The 20653-nt window shown below is 35.4% G+C and overlaps 1 protein-coding gene and 1 long non-coding RNA gene across 3 annotated transcripts in view; both read left to right on the top strand.

The window, feature by feature from the left end:
- Nucleotides 1–20653, top strand: part of meis1b (Meis homeobox 1 b) — a 175835-nt gene that overhangs the window by 42512 nt on the left and 112670 nt on the right. The gene's annotated exons all lie outside the window — the stretch shown is intronic.
- LOC127525949 (uncharacterized) lies at nt 5598–6604 on the top strand. The gene is made up of 2 exons (XR_007933555.1): nt 5598–5954; nt 6098–6604. It is a non-coding gene; the product is annotated as an uncharacterized LOC127525949 (long non-coding RNA).

A 20653-nucleotide genomic window follows, 5' to 3' on the forward strand; every position in this document is an offset into this window, starting at 1 on the left:
TTATACTAGAGACATAACCAGTTGAGAACAAGGAAATGGAAAACAAAAACTCCAGTTACAACCATAACTAGAGGAAATAAAAGTTGTGGGGTACATTCTCCTTTTTAGCAGACACGATTACAGCTCTAGAGACATAGGTCAACTGGCTGCCCACCTCCTGGGCATTCTGCTATATATGCATTCTTGGCAGTGTAATATGATTACATTTTTGCACTGTCTTCTCTCTGTTCCCTCCCATGGCCAGGAGTAACAGGTTGGCAATGCAACAGTGCCAGCCAGTGTCACAGTAGTATGCCAAGAAAAGAAACATAATAGAGGATCATCCTACTTGTTTTTTATTTATATGAGAAACAAACAGAGATGAAATATGAACATCTAGTCAGCAGCTGTAATCAGGACATGCTAGAATGGAAATGTAATGGGTTTGTGGCCTGAATTTAAATGCTGAGTCTGAACATTCTTAAAACTAGCAGGCAGATCATTCTACAGTTTTGGGGTAATGTAGCTAGCTTGACCTCCCACTTTTGTTTTTGTAATCCTTGAATCTTCATTAGGCTGGCATCTTGAGATCATAGTGTATGCTCTGCTATGCATGTATTTATATTTAGATTAAATAGGGCTTATCTGAACTAGGATTTCAAAGGTCCTAGGTCCTCAAGATGTAGACTTATAAGGAAGCCTGTGTAAAGACTTAGGAAATAGATAGATAGATAGATAGATAGATAGATAGATAGATAGATAGATAGATAGATAGATAGATAGATAGATAGATAGATAGATAGATAGATAGATAGATAGATAGATAGATAGATAGATAGATAGATAGATAGATAGATAGATAGATAGATAGATAGATAGATAGATAGATAGATAGACACAAGCTTTTAACTCATTGGCACAATTTATGAAGGATATAATAGAAGAAATGTTGTTTGGTCTGAAGGAAAGACATATCTGAGAATTAAAATCATACAAGTGAAAGCCGGTAATATATTTTCTTATATCTCTTCAGAATGTAATAATAGAACACTCTTTTTACATTTATGTATATAATGAAATCAATTTGATAGCTATGAACAGCGTATGAGTGCCCAATGAAGTTCACAAGCCAGTTTAGAGGTGCTGAATGATGTCAAAGACTGAACTTAAATTTAACAGTATCAGTAAATCTAGCATTTCCCTCATCAGAAGACATTCAGATATCATTTACAACACAAGTTTAACGTCCGTTTCTAATACTGTAACTGGTGCAAAAGCCAGTCTAAAACTTAACCAATACATAAGTTCATCTAAATAATTGACTGAAACTGCAAAGCAGGTACTCTTTCCAATACTTCAGACAGAAATGGCAATTTTGATATAGGTGTATAATTATTATGAATATGTTGTCTAACTTGATTTTGTTCATTAATGCTCTGAAAACTGACAGTTTTAGTGCATTAGGAACTGTGCCAGTCAATAAAGATTTATTTGTAATGTTAAGAATGGGTGCTGCCAGACCCATAATTGCATTTTTCAGTATGTTTATTTCTATTTATTTATTATTATTCTATATACTATTTTATTCTATTTATTTCTAAGGAATATGTAGTCAGTTTCATTTTAGGAATTAAAGTTAAAATTACCTTCTCCATTATAAAATGAAAAGTAATAAAGTGGGAGATATGGTGTGACACTGCAATACTAGGTTTGTAGGACAACTGTAAAAACTTAGATTTTATGCTATCAATTTTATCATTAAAAAGTTAATAAAATCAGTACTGTTAATATTTGTAGGGATTTTGCATGGTAAGTCATATTACTTTTCTGTCAGAATTAGCAGCTTTAATAAATAGTCCACATAAATTATTTCTGTTTTTAGTTATTGGTCTAAAATAGTATTTATACCTTTTAATACCAAATTTGTATTACTTTTAATAATTTTAAAATACTTTTTACTAGTGAAATTTTAATTCTGTAGTTTGAAAGATCTTTAACTTTATTGCTGTCCATCTCAACTCTAAGTTTTGATATTCTAATTTAATAATGCAAGTGCTTTTATCAAACCAGTGGTTGCTGCTGCACCATTCTTGATTCAGATCCTCCCTAACCCTGTTTCTGCAGAGTTTTCGTATTGTTCTAGTCTCTGCATATGCTTTTTCAGAAAGTGTGAGTGAGTGTGGCATGTGATGGACTGGTAAACATTAATTAATTCATTGATTATAATCAATCAATCAATCAATCAATCAATTAATTAATTAATTAATTAATTGTGTGCTTGATACTACCAACGTAGTTTGTATTGGAGTAAATAGGTTTAGCAAAACTGAAGAATGACTCGAATCATGTCACAGGTATATAATATTTTGTCTCTGTCAAAGGTGGCCACTTCTTACCCACAAGTGGTTTAACTTCTCCTCTGCCCCTTAGATTGTACATATTCCAACAAAGCAGTTGGTTAACCAATGCACAGCTCCCCTATTTTTAGAGAGGCATATTAGCACCTGGTGTTCCTCTCTAATATGTATTTGAAATGACCATGTAGAGATGTTTTTCAGCAAGTTTACTCTGAGGAACTCTGCAAACCCTTTGTCTCCCAGTAGCATTCTGATGATTGCCAAACAGGCAACACTTAAAACCCTTTCCACCCCAGAAGATAAAACTTACTAAATGTTTTTACTTCTCTCTTGTCAATTTCGTCTTGTCTTATTCCTCCAGCTGTGCATAATGTAGACATCAGTCCCTAGTGAATACTTGATTATAAGGAAACCTTCTCACTGATTTGAAACTCACCAGCTTGGAGAATGCCCTTTGGTAGTAATATTTTATGCAGGCCAGTAATTGGAGAGCACACTTCACTATTCTGGCATCCATTTCTTCCAATTTATTATAGCTGTTACCTTCTTCAAGTAAGTTGCCCACTTTTTGAATTGACGTCACTTTAATCAACAGTGGAACATTTGAGAGACTGGGAAATTAATTGTCTTTATGAATGAAATGAACACTTAAAACAGAATTAAATTCAAAAAAGCAATGCCAAAACTTGAGCATTTCAAAACCAACTTTGATATTTTCTGTATATTTTAAATTAGTTTGTGTTATTTTATACAAATTAAATTTAATGAATGAAACGGATTTGCTAACACAGTATATGAAATAAAATGAACAAAAAGCTGAACAACCCCAGGAATGAAGGGTTTATAGTAGTGCTAACTGTTTAAACCAGCTTTACCTGGGAAATTTCATAAGACAATGGGCTTCACATATAGTGCCATCAGTTAATCAGATGTATCATAAGTATTATGAACTAAGTACTATTCATTCTATATACAATATATGCAGGGTTTTTACCAAAGGCTAATATTATTGGCAGGCTGTGTGGCTTAGTGATTAAGACTTTGAAACTAGGACTTCAAGCCATGAGACTGTGAGTTCTAATCCAGCTACTGATACTGCATGACCATGAACAATTCACTTCACTTGTTTGTGCTCAAATTGGAAGAGCAAATGAAACGTAATTAATTGTATCTCAAATGTCGTAAGTCACCTTGGATAAAAGTGTTAGTCAAATAGTAAATGATGCTGCAGGTCACTGGAGCTGCTTACTCTTGAACATGTTATATACAACTGCTAGAAAGTAAAACATTCCTGCATTAGATCAATTTCTGCCTTTCCTAGTGACTTGTTTTTTGTTGATGGTCATTGTAAAACAGAATTTTACAGTAAAGTGTTTTCATTTGAACAGAAATGGGTAATCAATAGGAATAATGATATATTTAATTATATATTATTATCATTATTATAAGTTTATGATTTTCAGCTGTTTATGTTGTTCACTCAAGTATTTCTTTTTGTGTTTCTCATCAGTTGTATGTTCAAGCTTTTTTTTACCATAGGCAAACACATCCAATTTTACTTTGACTAATTGCAAACTGGGCGGAGTGGTGGCTCTGAGTGGTTGCTGGTTTGAATACTGTAAACACCAGAAGTGACTCTACTCTGTTGGGCCCTTGAGCAAGGCCTTTAATTGCTTGGGTATGATGTCAATCTGCATCCAAGCCCTGTAAGCAGGTCCTCAAACTTACAGGGAAAAAAATTGGGGGTTAGTGGCAGGATTGGCACTCCAGCACCATAAAAACCCTCACACTGTTCCAGTGTGGTGCTGAGGTGCCCCCTGCTGCACTTGGGTCCCAATCTAGGTGGTTTGTCATGTATTGGGTGTGGCAATGCACTATTAGTGCATGCTCCCAACGTCTCTAATGACAATGACATTTACAGACTGCATATTTAGGCAGTCCATGTAATTAATGTTTTTAATTTTAAAGTTGTTTTCTTTAGTGCATGAAGTGGAAGAAAATAACTGCAGGTACTATATTTTAGAGTCTTCCTAAACCATTGGGGTCCCCACTTAAATGCAGCAGATGCAAGTGTATATATAAAGAATTTTAGATAGCGGTGGAGGGGGGTTGGTAGGACAACTTATCTTCTGTCTCTATTTCTTTCTCCTGGGCCTTTTCTTCTGGTGAAGGAACATTAATGCCCACAGACAGTTTCTGGCTCTGGCACTCGAGCTTTATGGTATTTATTAACCATTGTGCTTTGCATCTCCCTTGAGCTTCACCAAACGTTCTCTTTTCCATTTCGCACCTCTCTGTACATGGCAAACGCGATTATGTGTGTTTTTTCCTGTCCAGGACACCACCTCTTCTTTAGTCGTGCATCCATCCTATTGGCTAGTGCTGCTTTCAGTTGCTTCTGCTGCATCCTTCGTTTGCATAAAGCCCCCCGTCAGCACCATGCAGAGCATGTAAGTTAACATAATATTATTAAACATCAACAAACAAAAAATGTATCAACAAGTAAAAAAACATGTGTCGTCTAATTTTCTTTTTTCTATAATGTCACCAAATTTCAATCAAATCAGTGTATTTTTGAGATTTTGTGGTGTATATTTTTTCTGTTGTGGGGTGTTTTTACCCCTTATTATTGATATATTGAAATGTCCATTCTTAGATACCTAGTATCTTAGATGTACCATCCTGCCAAATTTTAGCTTTTAATCAAAAATGGTATTTGTGTTGATGTGTGAGTGAGTGAGTGAGTGAGTGAGTGAGTGAGTGAGTGAGTGAGTGAGTGAGTGAGTGAGTGAGTGAGTGAGTGAGTGAGTCAATCAGCTTTGCATCATATACTTGTGAATGAGGGCAAATCAAGTAAAGGCAATTTGAAACTTATACAGTAATTGCAATGGACAGAAGCTGATGCAATACAACACATTTGCGATGGCTTATGGGTAGTTCAAACACGCACAGCACAGTTCTCTGCTGTTAGTCTAGTTGAAGCCAAGGTCAAATGAACATGGATGCTCTGCTGCAGGATTGCACCATTGTTCAACAATGTGCCCTGTTGAAATTTCTGTGTGCAGAGGAAGTGAAATCTGCTGAAATTCACTGAAGCACATTCACTGAATATGCCTTTACCTTTTGATTTACCCTCATGTATATAGATAGGGAAACCTCAAAGGTTGTAACATGCACAAATTGGAGATTTAAATGACAAAATAATATCAAACTGTGGAGTACTAGTAAAAATCTAATTGATTAAATGATCTTAGAGTTAAATATTTTACATCTCTCTATTATAAAAAAAATCCTGGGAGAGAAAGACTAGGGAGACAAGACACTTAAAAGACCCGCGAGACGAAAGAGATTGGCCACGGAGCATCTCGCGGGGACCTTAAACATGAGGCTTTATGCCAAGAGATTGACTCTGGACCATCTCGTGGGGACGTAGAACATGAGATTCTTGCCAGACACGCCCTACTTACAACCAATATCAAATAAGACCACGGGCAGCAAAACACTCAGTCATGTAAAGGATTTGAGCACACACAGATCCAAGGTCTCAGCACATATAAAGCGTATAAGGACAATACGTTATAGATGAAATGTTGACGACTAAGTGAAGAAGAAAGCAGCGTGGAGAAAAGAGACTCAAAAGTGTTGGAGAGAAAAAAATGCAAGAAAGAATAATCCATCCATTCATTATCCAACCCGCTACATCCTAACTACTGGGTTACGGGGGTCTGCTGGAGCCAATCCCAGCCAACACAGGACGCAAGGCAAGAAAGAATAATCTAGGTGCAAATTCAGAAAATAAGGAAAGTAATAATCAGCCCGGAACAAGTGGAATTGAAAAAAGCACATCCAATCGGGCTCAGAATTAAAAGACAAAGAGTAAAAGACAAAGTAGAACTTCATAAAGACGTTCAAAAACTTTGGCGCTATATACATGCAGAGCAGGTTAGAGATTATGAAAGCAGTGGAATTCGAAAGGCTCAAAAAAACGGTGCAATACAAATGCAGAGAAAGTTAAAGAATATGAAAGCAGGAAAATTAGAAAGTATCAAAAAAAGAAAGTAAAGATCGCAGTAGCGCAAACAAATGGACATTATTACTCAAAAAATGGGAAAACAATCACCACGGACCAGGTGTCATTGAAAAAAAGCAGGACAAAGTGAGGGCAGAAATAAAAGACAAAGAGTAGAAAACAAAGTTAAACGTCATAAAGAGGTTAAAGAACAAGGGGGCCAAACACATGCAGAGCAGATTATAGATAATGAAAACAGTGGAATTCAAAAGAAAAAAAAAAAAAAAAACGTACGGTGCAAAACTAATGCAGTGCAACATACAGAATAAGAAAGCAGAAAAAAATGAAAATGTCAAAACAAAGAAAATAAACATCACATTAGCGCAAACAGAGAGAAATTATTACTCGGAGAAATAACGAAAAGGCGAATGGAGATCGAATATATGGACATAGGTGATATGTCAGAAGTATGTAAATATTGTAAGGCTTTGAAGTTTAAGTCAAGAGTATTTCAAAAACGTGGTTTACCTCACATGCATTTATTGGTTACTTTGCAAAAAAAATTATTAACTGCTGATGATGTAGATCATTTTGTCTGTGCTGAAATTCCAAACAGAGAAACCTATCCTGAATTATGGTACAAAGTCATTAAACACGTCTCACGGACCTCATTTAAAAGATTCAGCATGTTGGGACTCGAAAGATTCCAAATATTGTTTTTAACAAAGTTCTGAAATAAAAGTGAAACTAATGAAATAGCAACAATTCAAAGAACAAAAAAATCTTAAAAGTGTGTATCCGGAAAACCAAACATGGGGGTTGATGAGCGAAGCGAGCAGGGGTAGTTTTTAATATAAATAAGATTTGATCAATTTTATTCATACACAAATCCATGCTGTTATATTATGTGCATGCTTACAAGTGCACACATTTATGTTATTTCTTAAAACATTACATTTATTATATAAGAATAAGATAGCTAATAAACAAACACACATAGCTGATAAGTTATGTAATGGTACTTTTTACATGATGTGCAGTACAGGTGAAAAAACTTTGTAAGGAAAAATTAAAATTATTTGGTTATAGTAGAACTAAGCATACTTTTTGTACTTTTGTTAAACACATTGGGTAAGTTAAAAACAGGTGTTCATCTGCTAAATGGGTTCCACTGTACTGCTGTCAGATTGGAATAAAGTTTTATAAAATCAATAAAACAGTATATAGCTTATCATTGGATGTGAGCAATAAGGAATCACTGCAAATATAAGAGATATTTTTTAGTACACAATCCTGCTTTATAAATTCTACTTTATGAGTTTGGCACAGTGGTCATATGATATGCAGGTCAAGCAGATAGCATAGTAGCAATAAAGTGTAGTGTTTACATTACACATTTCTAAGTTAAATATACATCATTACACTGTAACAGTTATTTATAACCATTGTTAAGTTCAAGATATATTATTACACCATAACACTATAACATTGAAAAATTCCACTGTTATATTTGTTTGTAATCAGTGCATGTGGAGAGGTTGGTCAGCATTGTTTGTAATAGCCTCTACTTTTGCAGTCATCTTCTTTTTCGCCACTGTCAATGGTGAGTCCTAGTTCAGCTCTGTAATGCAGCTGGCCTTTCTCAACAATTTTCCTCAGGCATTTGACATCTTCTGAACTTGTGTTACTCCCTCACCAGAAAACAACATAGATCAGTATAGTAGTAACTATGGATAGACAGAACATCCCAAGAAACATTGCCTCTCACTTTAAAGAACATGAGTCTCCTCAAAAGGATAAGAGTGCACTGGCCCTCTTTTCTCCACCTCATGCACTGCACTGTTAAGACTAGTAAGTTTGCACCATCTTCACCTCCAGCCCCAGATATCCCACACCAACTCCTTTTGACTTTGCAATGTTCAGTTGCATGGGGTTATTCATGTATTGCTTACAATTTTCTTAGCCACGTTCTTGTATTCTCCCTCATTTCCATCGTGAACACAGCCTAAAATGGAAGAGTTGTTTGAGAACTGAGTTATAATTACATAAAATCTGTTGTGTTGTGGGTGAAGAAATGACCATTCCCCAGGGTATCCTAATGTTTATTTATTTTATATTTTATTTTATATGTATTGTTGCTTTCTGCTGTATATACACCGTTTTCACCAGCAAAATTAAAATTACAAACAGCTTATTTAGTTAAGAAATCAAACAACATACAGCTTTGACAATGACACTGAAGGTGTTTGTGATTTAGCTCAATTGCTAAATATATATTTTTGCAGTAATATATGCATGCCTTTTAGATACTGTCTTACATTGCCCAGATGTGATAAGTAATTCATACTGTTTATATGCATTAATTATACAGCTTTTTAAAATTTACAGTTAGTAATTATTACCTGCTTCAGACAAAGAATAACAATTTTGATAATAAAGTGAAACTACTATATTGTGACCTACTCTTTCTGCAGAATTCACATAATGTGATTTTTTTTTACAACTGGGTTATGCAAATATTTCTTGCCTGTATAAGAATAATGAATAATGTAAATCTAATGTCCATGCTTTGGGTATAAATATTAGGGTTTTTTTTATAGAGGCAGTATATTTTTCCTGATGAAGACACTGTGGAAAGTATTCTTATAGCCAGATCTTAACAGTCAATTTGTGTTGTGTAAGCTAAAATTATAGTCAATTCAAATAGGTTAAAATATTTAGGACATACTTTGTGTACAGATCCCAAAATGAACACCTAATTTTAAATTAGCAATTTAAATGGAAAGCCAAATTATATCAAAAATGGAATCTTAAATTTTGTTAATCTGTTACTCTTAAAAATATTTAAAATTATTGTGCATAATTGTAATGCAAACAAGCATAAAGTGCCTAATATTCAGGAATTATAATCACTCTCAACTTTTGTTAATTTATTCTGTGCCTGGTGACATATTTAGTAAAAGGGTGAAAAATAAAAATGACATCTTATTTACATTGTATCAATTCCTGATCTAACTGTTCAATTTTGTAAGTATGTGTCATTTTAATATTAAATTGTATTGCACAATAAATCTGTCCAAGCTATAGCTATCTGATCTAGTTCCATTCTATTGTATGGTGAAAGGATGTATTTAGTTGTTATGTATCATTATGGTCACTGTTAATATTGTAGTAAAATCTAGTCACTTGTTTTAATGATTTTTTAGAAAAAAAGATTTCCTCAGCCTAAAGTGGTGAAGCTATATACAGAAAATACAAGGAATGCAAATTGGTCATCTATGATAACAGATTATGGTGTTTTTTTCAGAAACTATTGCACCATAGTACAATTCAATTAAGTTGCCCTTATTGTTTTGCTTTTGTTTAATCTTTCATAGTTAAATGTACAACTGTGCCAGAACATCCTGAAGAGGCAAAAGAATTCTTTTTTGCCAGTTTATAATTAGAGTTCTTTTTTTCGCTGCCTTTTTCCCCTTTGCAAATGGTATTTTCTTGTTTAATTTAACAAGAAATGAGTAGTAAATGAAAGCCATTGCCTGAAATCCCACTGTGACTCTGTTTTGCACTTGGCTCCCCAATGAAAAGGCAATTTGCGAAATTATGTGATAGAGTAATTAGATGAAACCAAGGCTTCAGATTGTTGCCATGCAGACATCATGAGGGCTTGCAGGAACAACAGATTATTACCCTGGCAAGCTGGCTCATTGCTTCTCCCATTATTTGTAAACAGAATATTTAGCATCTGAATGTGAAAAAGCCTTTATGACTCCAACTCGTAAAATGTAAACCACAGCAGAGGTTGGTGAATTTTTTAACAAAGTGTTCATGTAAAAATTGATCTGGAAGGCAAAATCCCTGTTAATGCAATTAGGAGCTAATTTACCAGCCTTTGCACACAGATGTAATAATGTCTGGATAGTTATTTTCCCTGGAAGCACATAAGACAAATCTCAGTGCAGCAGTTCTTGAGCAAAAACAGGTGTGATAATCTCTGTCATTTGCCTCTGTGCTATAAACAGACCAATTTAAGGGAAGTGCATTATTTATCAAAAATTCATAGTCTTGCCACTAGAATTGGCAACAAACAGTTACCCTTCAGGTACTAGTACATTTTTAATGCTAAAGTGATTTAGTCCAGAACTTTGGGAAATCAATGTGGTTTATGAAGCCCTTTTTGTGCCCTATAGGTTTTGGAAAACAATAGCATATGTTAAGCACATGACTCTGCCCTGTGCTACTGCTGTTAAGCCTAAGAGTTCGGTATTTTTTCTTTTTGGTATTCTACAAAGCCTTTGTTACATTGTTAGATTAGGTAGACCATCAAGGAATGCTAGTTCAAACTCATAATCAGAAAACAGCCCTATAAATAGCATAATACAATTTTTGACATAGGGAATTTCATTAGCTGTTTGTATCATTGTTTTACTGGATTAAAGTTGAGAGCCTTTGATTTTAACGTTAGAGCAAAATCACTACTCAAAACAATATGTAATTCTGAGTATTTGCTTCTGGCTCAGCAAAGAGATGCATCACTCGTCATCAGTTGTTTTTTGAAAATGAAACAAATACTTTGTTCCTTGGTTTAGCTTTTTCATATTGGCTAATGTCAAAGTGACATGAAAAAGCAGAATTTGTAAAGTATATCATGATCTTCTACTTTCAAGTGTAGAAAGGCTATTTTTATACATGGTGCAGACATTGTAGGTGTCAGAGCACAATGGCGTTTTAGACTACCTTGTCAAGCTGTCTTTGCTGTTAAAGGTCAAAGGTCATGAAAGATTTAGATGCCATTAGTCATTGGGGGTTTATTGCGGGAGCCCCAGGATGTCAGCCCACTGGTTGCCCCTGGCAACCTGAATAAAGCATGCAGTTGCTGTCTTGGCAGGGCGCCTGCCTTGTAGATGTTCACTTCACATGTGTAACTGTTCAAGTCCTACTTCATTTTCAAAGGTGAACAAAAAGCAAGTAAAAATTGCTTTTTATAAAGACAAAAATAAGGGCTTGAGAAGGCGAAAAACAAAAGGAAATAAGTTCTATATTGAATAAGTTCTATATATCTACTGTCTGGATTTCCTTAAGAATTAAAATATCATTGATTAGCTTGAGTGTGAATGTCATCTGTATATATTTTTGAGAACAGCATTGATATATTTGCCTTTAATCAACACTCATGGTCTTCTTCATAGAACTATTTACTTGCAAATACACAGGTATCTCTCAAAAGTGGCTTTCACATTTTTAAACTGACTAGAATTTTTTTTTACTTTTTATTTTGAATATTGAGATACATCTTGTGGTGCTTTGTTTGAGTAGGTATGAAACATATGAAAGTAATGGGTTTATTCTTGTTAGAGAAGCTTATGTAAGGAGCAGCTGAGTCAGACTAAACCTTTCATTCCCTTAGAGCTCTAGTGCATCAAAGACCCACACCTTTGAGTGAAAACATCATCAATTACAAGACTGACAGGCCCCTGGGATTTAAAGTAAGGAACTCTTTAGGGGAAGTCTTTGTGGTCCAGGAAAACTACTGGCATTCAACATCATTTTTCAAAAGAATGCTTACAGGCTGGCTGAATAAATGGCAGTTCATACTATCAGAAATGTACTTAAAGAAAGCATTTGCACCAACCAGTTTCATGTTATTTTGATAGATGTGCTTGATGGGAAATCTTGTGAATGATGGAGCTTGGCATATTAAGTATATATGCTGGTCTACTATGAAATAACTGATTATTGTACGAAGTAGTCTATTACCATAAAAATATGATTTATATAAAACTTAAAAGTCAATTAAAATTACACTCTTAATCTGAGACATTGAGCAAAGCATACTTTTCATTATTTAGGAAAGCGTCCACCATGTACTGTTTTAATATTTAATTGCTGAAAAGTTAATTATCTCTGAAAGTGTTAATTTCATGTTTTGATGCATAATTTGTGTTCTACCCCTAGAGATAGGTAATGCTTTACAGTAAATGTTATCATGTCTATGCTTCTTTATATAATCAAAAGCATTTAGATTCTATTAATGTGCCTCAGTGAGTTGTCCAAATAAACCTAATCTGTTCTCGTATTTATCTTAGAGTTAGCACTACCTATAATACTGTTGTGTCATTTTTTATTAACAGCTGTATGTGAAAAGTTAGCACAAGTTAGTGTCAGCTGATAATCTCTGTAGGCCAGTGCAGTTAACTATAGTATTATTGACAACAGTAGTCTTACAAGGCATACAAGGAGCTGAATAGCAATGAAGCTTACCAGAGGAAAACAGCAGCTTTATATTTCAATAAAATCATTCTTACCATTTCAAATTTTGGATGTGCTGTGAGTATTATTGTCTTGTCATTTTTCAGTTTTGGGACATATTTTGTGTAAAGTACAAGTTTTGAGGACTAGCCGGTATAATTTATGTTGTAAGGCAAATGATATGATAGCATGACAGCTATTAGCTATTTGACCATTGTCGCAGATATTAGTTCTTATGAAGTTTAACTGTGTATAAAGGAATGTTTTAGTTCTAGGACATATATAGTTAATAGCAACATTAATAGTTAACATTAATAGCAATTGACACTGTTGTTTGAATTATGTGACAACTTAATGAGGCTGATGTTCTTAAGGCTATGTCTAGAATAACTACATTATAATTTTAAATACGTGGACATTTTCACCTTTCATCTACACTACCCCTGCATTTTTAACCTCTAAAAATAGAGACTTTTGAAAATGCAGGGGTAGTTCTGAAAACACTGGCCTGGTGATGATATGTGGACGGGTCGGAACGTATACTTTGAAAAACACAGACTGCAAACTCCAAAGGAAAACAATTTACCAGTTGGTGTAGTTTGGCAGAATAACTCTGTCTTATACAGTTCTGGTTATGTTAGTGGGGGTGGAGATTCTTTTGTAAATGATGTGAAAACTCTAGTATGAACAAAGATCATTTTCATTTAAAAAAAAATTGTTTGGCTTATTGTCTTGCTCTTTGTCATTTCAAGGCTGAGTTCAAAACAAAATCAACAAAATTTATGCACTGATTCATTTAGAAAGGCCACTTTAGGCATTTCTCTTGGATGTTTGCATTATAATCCATAATAATATTAAGTGCTTTTAATAGGATGTAATTTTTGATTTAAATATTGATTATGTGTAACACACATCAGACAAACAAGAAAAAAAGTTAATTGATTTTTTACCTTTATCAGTACATCTTTGAATTGTTAAATGGATACCATATCACATCCATATTGAATCATAGACCCTTTTAAGATTTCTTTATTTTTTACTATCATTGATTGCTGAACAACATAGCAATAGACTGCATCTTATGGGAATATTAACTCACAATCTCATTCTAAATAGCATCTGAAGTAAGAATGTATTGAATTATTTACAATGACTTACACATATGGCTGAAGTAATGTACATTGCTTTCTTGTATTTTTATTTAAAATGTTCCTAGTAGAAAAACAAAGGGAGCAGGTGGTTTTATAGTGACTTAACCATTTTATATCATCAGATTGATTCAGCCAGCAGCCTTGATTTGCATTTCATTATAAACTGTAACTGGTAAAAGAAATAAAATATTTTGTATATATTTTAATGTGGGAAGTTTTGTTTTTAACTATTAATATATTTTAATAGAATCAAAAAGACAGCTTACTATGTTTGTTAAAGTAGATTTTTAATCATTGATTTTAGAATAAAGAGCTAAGAGAAACTATTTTAGTGAAATGTTTGTGCTTAAGTTTTCATTCTCCATGTTAGAATAAAAAGATGTCTTCATTTAGGTAAATGTGTTATTTTTTTTAAAATGTACTCTAACAGAACTTGCAGCAGCATAAGGGAACAATTCCAAAAATACCTTTACCTTTCTTTAATCCTTTGCCCTCTCCATGATATGTTTCCTTTCCCAATGGACCCCTCAAATGAGTATTAATTAAAATAGTGAGGGCAAAAGGGTAATTATGATAATAACATAATAATATCAGCTGGTTATTACAAGTTTTTGTGGCCTGAAATTACTTCCTTTGTGTATCATATTTCTGTGACATTAACAAACATTTGTTTTCTGGCAATGTGCAGAATTGTAATTTATATTCTATGTCTAAAGGATTTGTGTATTGTGTTACACTTTGTGCTTTGTGTCAACATTTTGATGAGTGTGTTTTGTTTAATTTAGTACATTTTCTCTTAAGAAAAACTGTTAACTTTATTTCCTGTGTAGAACATTAAGATTCCTGTTAAGATAATATTTATGAGTTTTAAGAAACTCTAAAACTAATATATTAGCTTGTACATGTTTCTAAGAATGCCCTGGTAATTTGTTTACTACTGGGAAGATGCGTGCCTATATGTGGGGGTGTGCAAGTTTGCCAGCATAGTTGTAGCTGCTACTTTTACCTGTTAGCTATGTTCGAATCTCTATCTTTCTCTTGATATTAATGTACCCTGCAGATCGCTGGCAGCTTGCTTCCAGCTGTGGCAGGCATGGTGCAGTGAATTGCTTTTGAATGTTCTTTACTCAAATAGGCAGTAATTACAAGCTTAAAGAGGTTTAGTGGTCCAGTAAACTACATAATCACCCCTGAATTAGCCCAGGCTCATCAGTTGCAGTCCAGCAAGCTCAAGCCTCTGTTTGCATGCCGGGCCTTATTACAGAACAACCTAAGCAGCAGGTGTGGAACAGCAAGCTTCCCCCTTAAATACGGCTTTCTGCTGGGGACAATGATCCTTAATGAGATACGGTTATACTCCCAAAGTGCTTTAACTGGGAAAATTAACACTCAGACGAGCAAGCAATAGCCCATAAGTTCCCTGTTTACATGCAGCTTTAATATTGCTAACTGCTGTTTGAAATGAGAAATTCCTGCAGGCATTTTTAATGGAAAGTTTTGTCTGTTCTTATTTCAACCATTTTAAAAATCTATTGGAAAACCTGTCTCTATTAATTTCTGTCAATGCTATTTCAAAGTTGGCTTGTTTGTCAAACAGTTATGGCAAGACTGTTATGCTAATTAAAAGTGTATGCTTATTTATAGCTCTTAACATCATGGCACAGAAAAGAACAAGACATGTTCTATTCATGTAGATTTTTTTGTTTTTATTTATTCTCTCATCAGACTTGCCACGTAATTGAATAATCATTATAGATGTTTACTGATAATGTAGATTAGCTCTCATAAAGTGGACTTTATCTGCATATTTTTATACAGCAATAGGAAAGAAGTTAAAAATGACTGGTAGCATTTTTGCCTCAGTGATACAAGTAATGAAGCATTCTGACCTAATAAAAATGCCAGAATATTAATATTGTCAGTGTGGTGAAAAGGGAGCTAGACACTGATTAGTTCATAAATTCTGCATTTGTCCCAGTAGTGAAATAAAGTTAAGAACTATCAAAATCATAATATATGAGACATTATTGCCAAATTATTCTTCTGTAAAGAAGAAGAAGAGTTAAACATACAATACAGTACAATACAGTTTATTTTTGTATAGCACAGAATCACACAAGAAATGCCTCAATGGGCTTTAACAGGCCCTGCCTCTTGACAGCCCCCCAGCCTTGACTCTCTAAGAAGACAAGGAAAAACTCCCAAAAAAAAAACCTTGTAGGGAAAAAAATGGAAGAAACCTTGGGAAAGGCAGTTCAAAGAGAGACCCCTTTCCAGGTAGGTTGGGCGTGCAGTGGGTGTCAAAAGAAGGGGGTCAATACAATACAATACAATACAATACACAGAACAGAACAAATCCTCAATACAGTATAAAAATAAACATTTTAGAAGTACGGAGCAGAATTTAACAATAGATGATATCACATAATAAGATTTGGATTGGTTTAGAGTCCTGGAGACCTCATCCATCAAGCTGCCTCCCCCATTTGGCCATTCTACGGCTGAAACAGCGCTAGGCCAGCCAATTCGATGAAAGGACCCCTCTTTCCCACGATTCCTGTGACTCTCCATCAGGGATGACTTTACCTTAGGCAGGCAAAACACCTTGGCAGGTGGGCCGTGGCACCAAGTGCCACATTTGAGTACCGAGAAGAGAAACAGAATAGGTGAGGGTTAGTATCCAATTCTAACTATCATGTTACTTATGTTTTAGTGCTAATGACTAACAACAGAGAGGCAGTATGTACAGTTAATCATCAGCTCTAGTCAGGATATGCTAAACTGAAGTAGTGAGTCTTCATCCGGGATTTAAAAGCTGAGACCAAAGGGGCATCTCTTATAGTAGCAGGCAGACCATTCCACAGTTTAGGGGCATACAGACTTCATTATGTCTGTATTATTTGGCAAATGTACTACAGTGTCATCCTTTATTCAGCAGTTATATAATGTGTTTCTATCAAAAGTGGACTTCATTTAAATTATATATATTTTGAGCTAACTAGAAGTTATCTAAACAGCTGCACCAATGGAGAGCAGATCCACACCTTGCTTCCTTGCCTGGCAATTGCCCAAACATTAAAACAGAATCTTTCCACGTTTAAAAAATTTTATAGCTTCATTAAAATCTATACATTTTGTTTGGTTTGAATTGGATAATTTATTTTTTCTAAACTAGTTTTTTAGAATTAAATACAGTATTTGAAGTATCACATATGACAAAAATAGGCCTTCTTGTTATCCCATCTATTCAGCACCCCATTTCTGTTCAGCTTTTTTCATTATTGCCAAGTCATCACACAACCTTGGGGTTCTGATTGATGACTGGCTGTCCTTCAGGGACTATACTGCCTCAATCTCTCAGCCTTGCAGATTTACTTTGTACAGTTTTTGCAAGATCAGAATGTATCTGACAGAATGTACAGCACAACTCCTGGGCCAGGCTATGGTCTTGTCACATCAGGAGTACTGCAACTCTTTGCTGGCAGGAGAAACAGCAGGTGTCACCAAGCCACCTATATACATGGAGATACTGCTGAAGTCCTATACTCCTTCTGAACCACTCTGGTCTGCTATTGAACAGCATCTGGTGATACCAGTTCTGCATGGTATCAAATTTCAGGCTAGATTCTACTGACCACTTCCATCCAAACTGCTGACTCCCTCAATGTGTTTAGAATCGTTTGAGGAGACTTTTTTTGTGACAATTAAATGCTTAAATATTTACTAGATTATATTGACCTCCTTTGTAAGTTGCTTTGGATAAAAGTGCCTGCTAAGCAAATAAATGTAAATGGACATTTGGCCGATATCAGTGCACAGGGACATCCTGACACCAGAAAATTCAAGAATGTCCAGATAAAAGTGAAAAAGAGTGATTTATTGATAAATAATAAGTATTGTGGCACGCGGCTGGGGGTGGTACCCATCCGGGATGCCCAGGAAGACAGGAGGAGGGCTCATGCCTCCTCCAGACCACGAGGGGGCGACCGCCCTTGTTGCTTTGGGGGCCACGGGTACAGAGCTTGGAAGCTCAGCCCTGTAGGGACCTGTGGTCACCGCCAGGGGGCGCCCCCATGCCTGAAGGTTCCTGGACCCCAGTACTTCCGCCACACCCGGAAGTGCTGGGGGGAAGATGTGTGGGGACACCCAGAGTGTTTCTGGGGATACAGCCGGCACTTCCTCCACACTGGGGCGTGTCGGTGGGAGATTGCCGGTGCACACCTGGAGCACATCCGGGTGCAGATAAAAGGGGCCGCCTCCCTTCACAAGGAGGCTGGAGTCGGGAGAGAAGTTGGACAAGGTCTCAGGAGTAGACACGGAGGCGGCCTGAAGAGTGAGGCATAGTGGTTTGGCCTGGACTTTGGGGAGTCTGTGGGTTGTGGAGCAATGAACTTTGTAAATAGACTTGTAAATAAACGTGTGTTGGGTGACGAAATGATGTCTGCCTGTCTGTGTCCAGGCTGTTCCCCACAGTATGCAGGGGTCAGTAACACAGAAAGAGTAAAATAATAACAGAAATAACAAACCCTAAAACCTCTTTATACCTACCTTAGTATAGTAAAGAATCCCCACTAATATTTGGCATGACTTTTACACAAGAGCTAATCTTGTCTTTTTTCCTCCTGGAAGGTGATCTCTTGCCATTCACTCCGCTGTTGACTCTAAGTAACAATGACAAAGTGACTGTAAACAGCTTTTAAGTTTCCTCTAGGAAGTACATTTGGTTCAAGTTGTAGACTAATATTGTGTGCAGAAGTGGATATGAGTGATCAAAAATGTATTAATGCATTAACTCTTTCAGGGCTGATGTTGACTTTTGTCGAAATTCACGGGTAGAGGATGAAAATGGACTGTAAACTGCGACAAAACTCGCCCTTACTTTGTAGTTTGACTCTCTTTGCTTGAAGGAAAGTTATATAGCTTTGTCGATTTGACCTCGATTTCCTGCATGTGCATGAGTAGTGAAGAGCAAACAGCCTCTAAAATGGCATCAACATCTCCCGAGACTAAAGCAAACGTGCAAAGCAAAATACCCCATGGATGTTTTAAGTATTATTGCTGAATTGGACTCTGAGTTTGATGCAAGTGATCTGGAGATGGATATTGAAAACGAAAGTGAAGTACCAGCATCAGCCTATCGGTCCCCAGCTGATCGTGGTGCTGAACACGTTCGTGTAGCTGATACGCTTACAGCAGCGTTTACCTTGGAGGACCACCACTTATGACAACAAGAGGTACAAACCATATTGCGTCACACTGTGACTGCCACCGTCGCCCACCTACTGTGCGAAGACGGAGAGGTAGCCGGCCCGCCGTGCATTCCTGCTTGCCATCATGCCACCCCTGCGCAGCCACTGTTACCAGAGATGCCAAATAAGCACCAACAGCAGCCACAGCAAATCGCAACAGATATTTTATGTTAATCTATGTGTGACACCAGTGCATTGTGTGCTTTTCAATAAACTGAGTTTTTTGGAAAAAATATTCAGCCCTCAAAGAGTTAATCACGAAACATTTTGATTCCCAGTGAACAAATCTATTTTAAGAATGGCAGAGATGTCAAAGATCTTTCATATGGGAGTAGGCACAAAATATTCCAGAGCATCCACAAAGTCGGTACAATGAAATTGTTATATTAAATTATATAATTCTGTTCTTTTGTAATTCTGAACCAAACCGTGGTAAACTTTCCAGACTTTGATAACTTTCTACCATGGGTCTACCTTTATATTGCCCTTCAGAGAAATTCTAAGTGATTATGCACAATTTTGTGCCTTAAAATAGTTTCAGTGCCCTTTTGCAATTCATTTTGTGAGTGCAATAGTAAGGGGTAGCTATTGTGTTCTGAAAATAATTAATTTGTTCCAAATAAAATCATTTATGCTTTGAAAATTTATAATATGCTTTAAAATTTAAATGTGGAGAAGTTTGTGTTTCCAGATTTGGGTAGAATGGCACAGGCAGCTAGGTGAGTGTTAAACTAGACAGCGGAGTTTTCATAATGTGATCATTGTATTTTATGAATATTGTGCTTCATTGTATAAATTTTCTTTAGTATTGTGACAGCAAACAAGTGGTTTTATATATATAGTATGGCTTGGAACTCCTCTCAAGGTTATATCTGCTCTGTACATATACAATCCTAAGCCTAAAACTGCAATGATTTTGTGCAACGATTTTATTTGACGTTTTTATGTGACGTTTTGTGTCATTCTTTAAATCGGTCTTATTTTTAAACCTACATATATATGTTTGATATCATTCTTTTCAGAATTTGTCGAACTTTAATGTGATGTTGTTAGATTTTCAGATTCTTATTCCGTTTTTAAATTATAATCTAAAATATCAAGAAAGTCGTGGTTTTTAATATCAAGAAAGTCATGGTTTTAATTTCAATAAATCATTATTAATTCAATAATTTATTTTAATAATGTAATTCAATAAATCACATTATTTTTGAATGAGTAAACGTTCTTTCACAGGAACAAACTATTAAAAAAAAGTATCTATTCATAACACCAATGTTTGTATTTAGGTGATTTAGCTGAAGGTCGAGTTACGACCCATTGGAGCTATGATGACCCATTGCATACCACTTTAGTTTTTCACGTGATTTTTCCTGTTATTTAAATGAGTAATTTTTTTTAAAAAGTTTTTTTATCTATAAGAATGTCAGTTAAAATGAATGGATCATTTATTTAGTCCCTTATAAATACTCACTGAGCATAGTGGACCTCAGTTTGATGGGAATACTCCAATCGGTAAGAGAGTAAATATTTTATTCTCATTTCATGATTTTTACTCTGTTAAATAATAATAAATTTTTATTTTACATATTTATAGAATTTCATGATTTTAGCTGCAAGTGGGGCAGCCTACTAGGCCGTAACTGGGGGTTGGGCGCCAAAGGC

This window comes from Erpetoichthys calabaricus, chromosome 15 (assembly GCF_900747795.2).
Source record: "Erpetoichthys calabaricus chromosome 15, fErpCal1.3, whole genome shotgun sequence".
Lineage (NCBI taxonomy): Eukaryota > Metazoa > Chordata > Cladistia > Polypteriformes > Polypteridae > Erpetoichthys > Erpetoichthys calabaricus.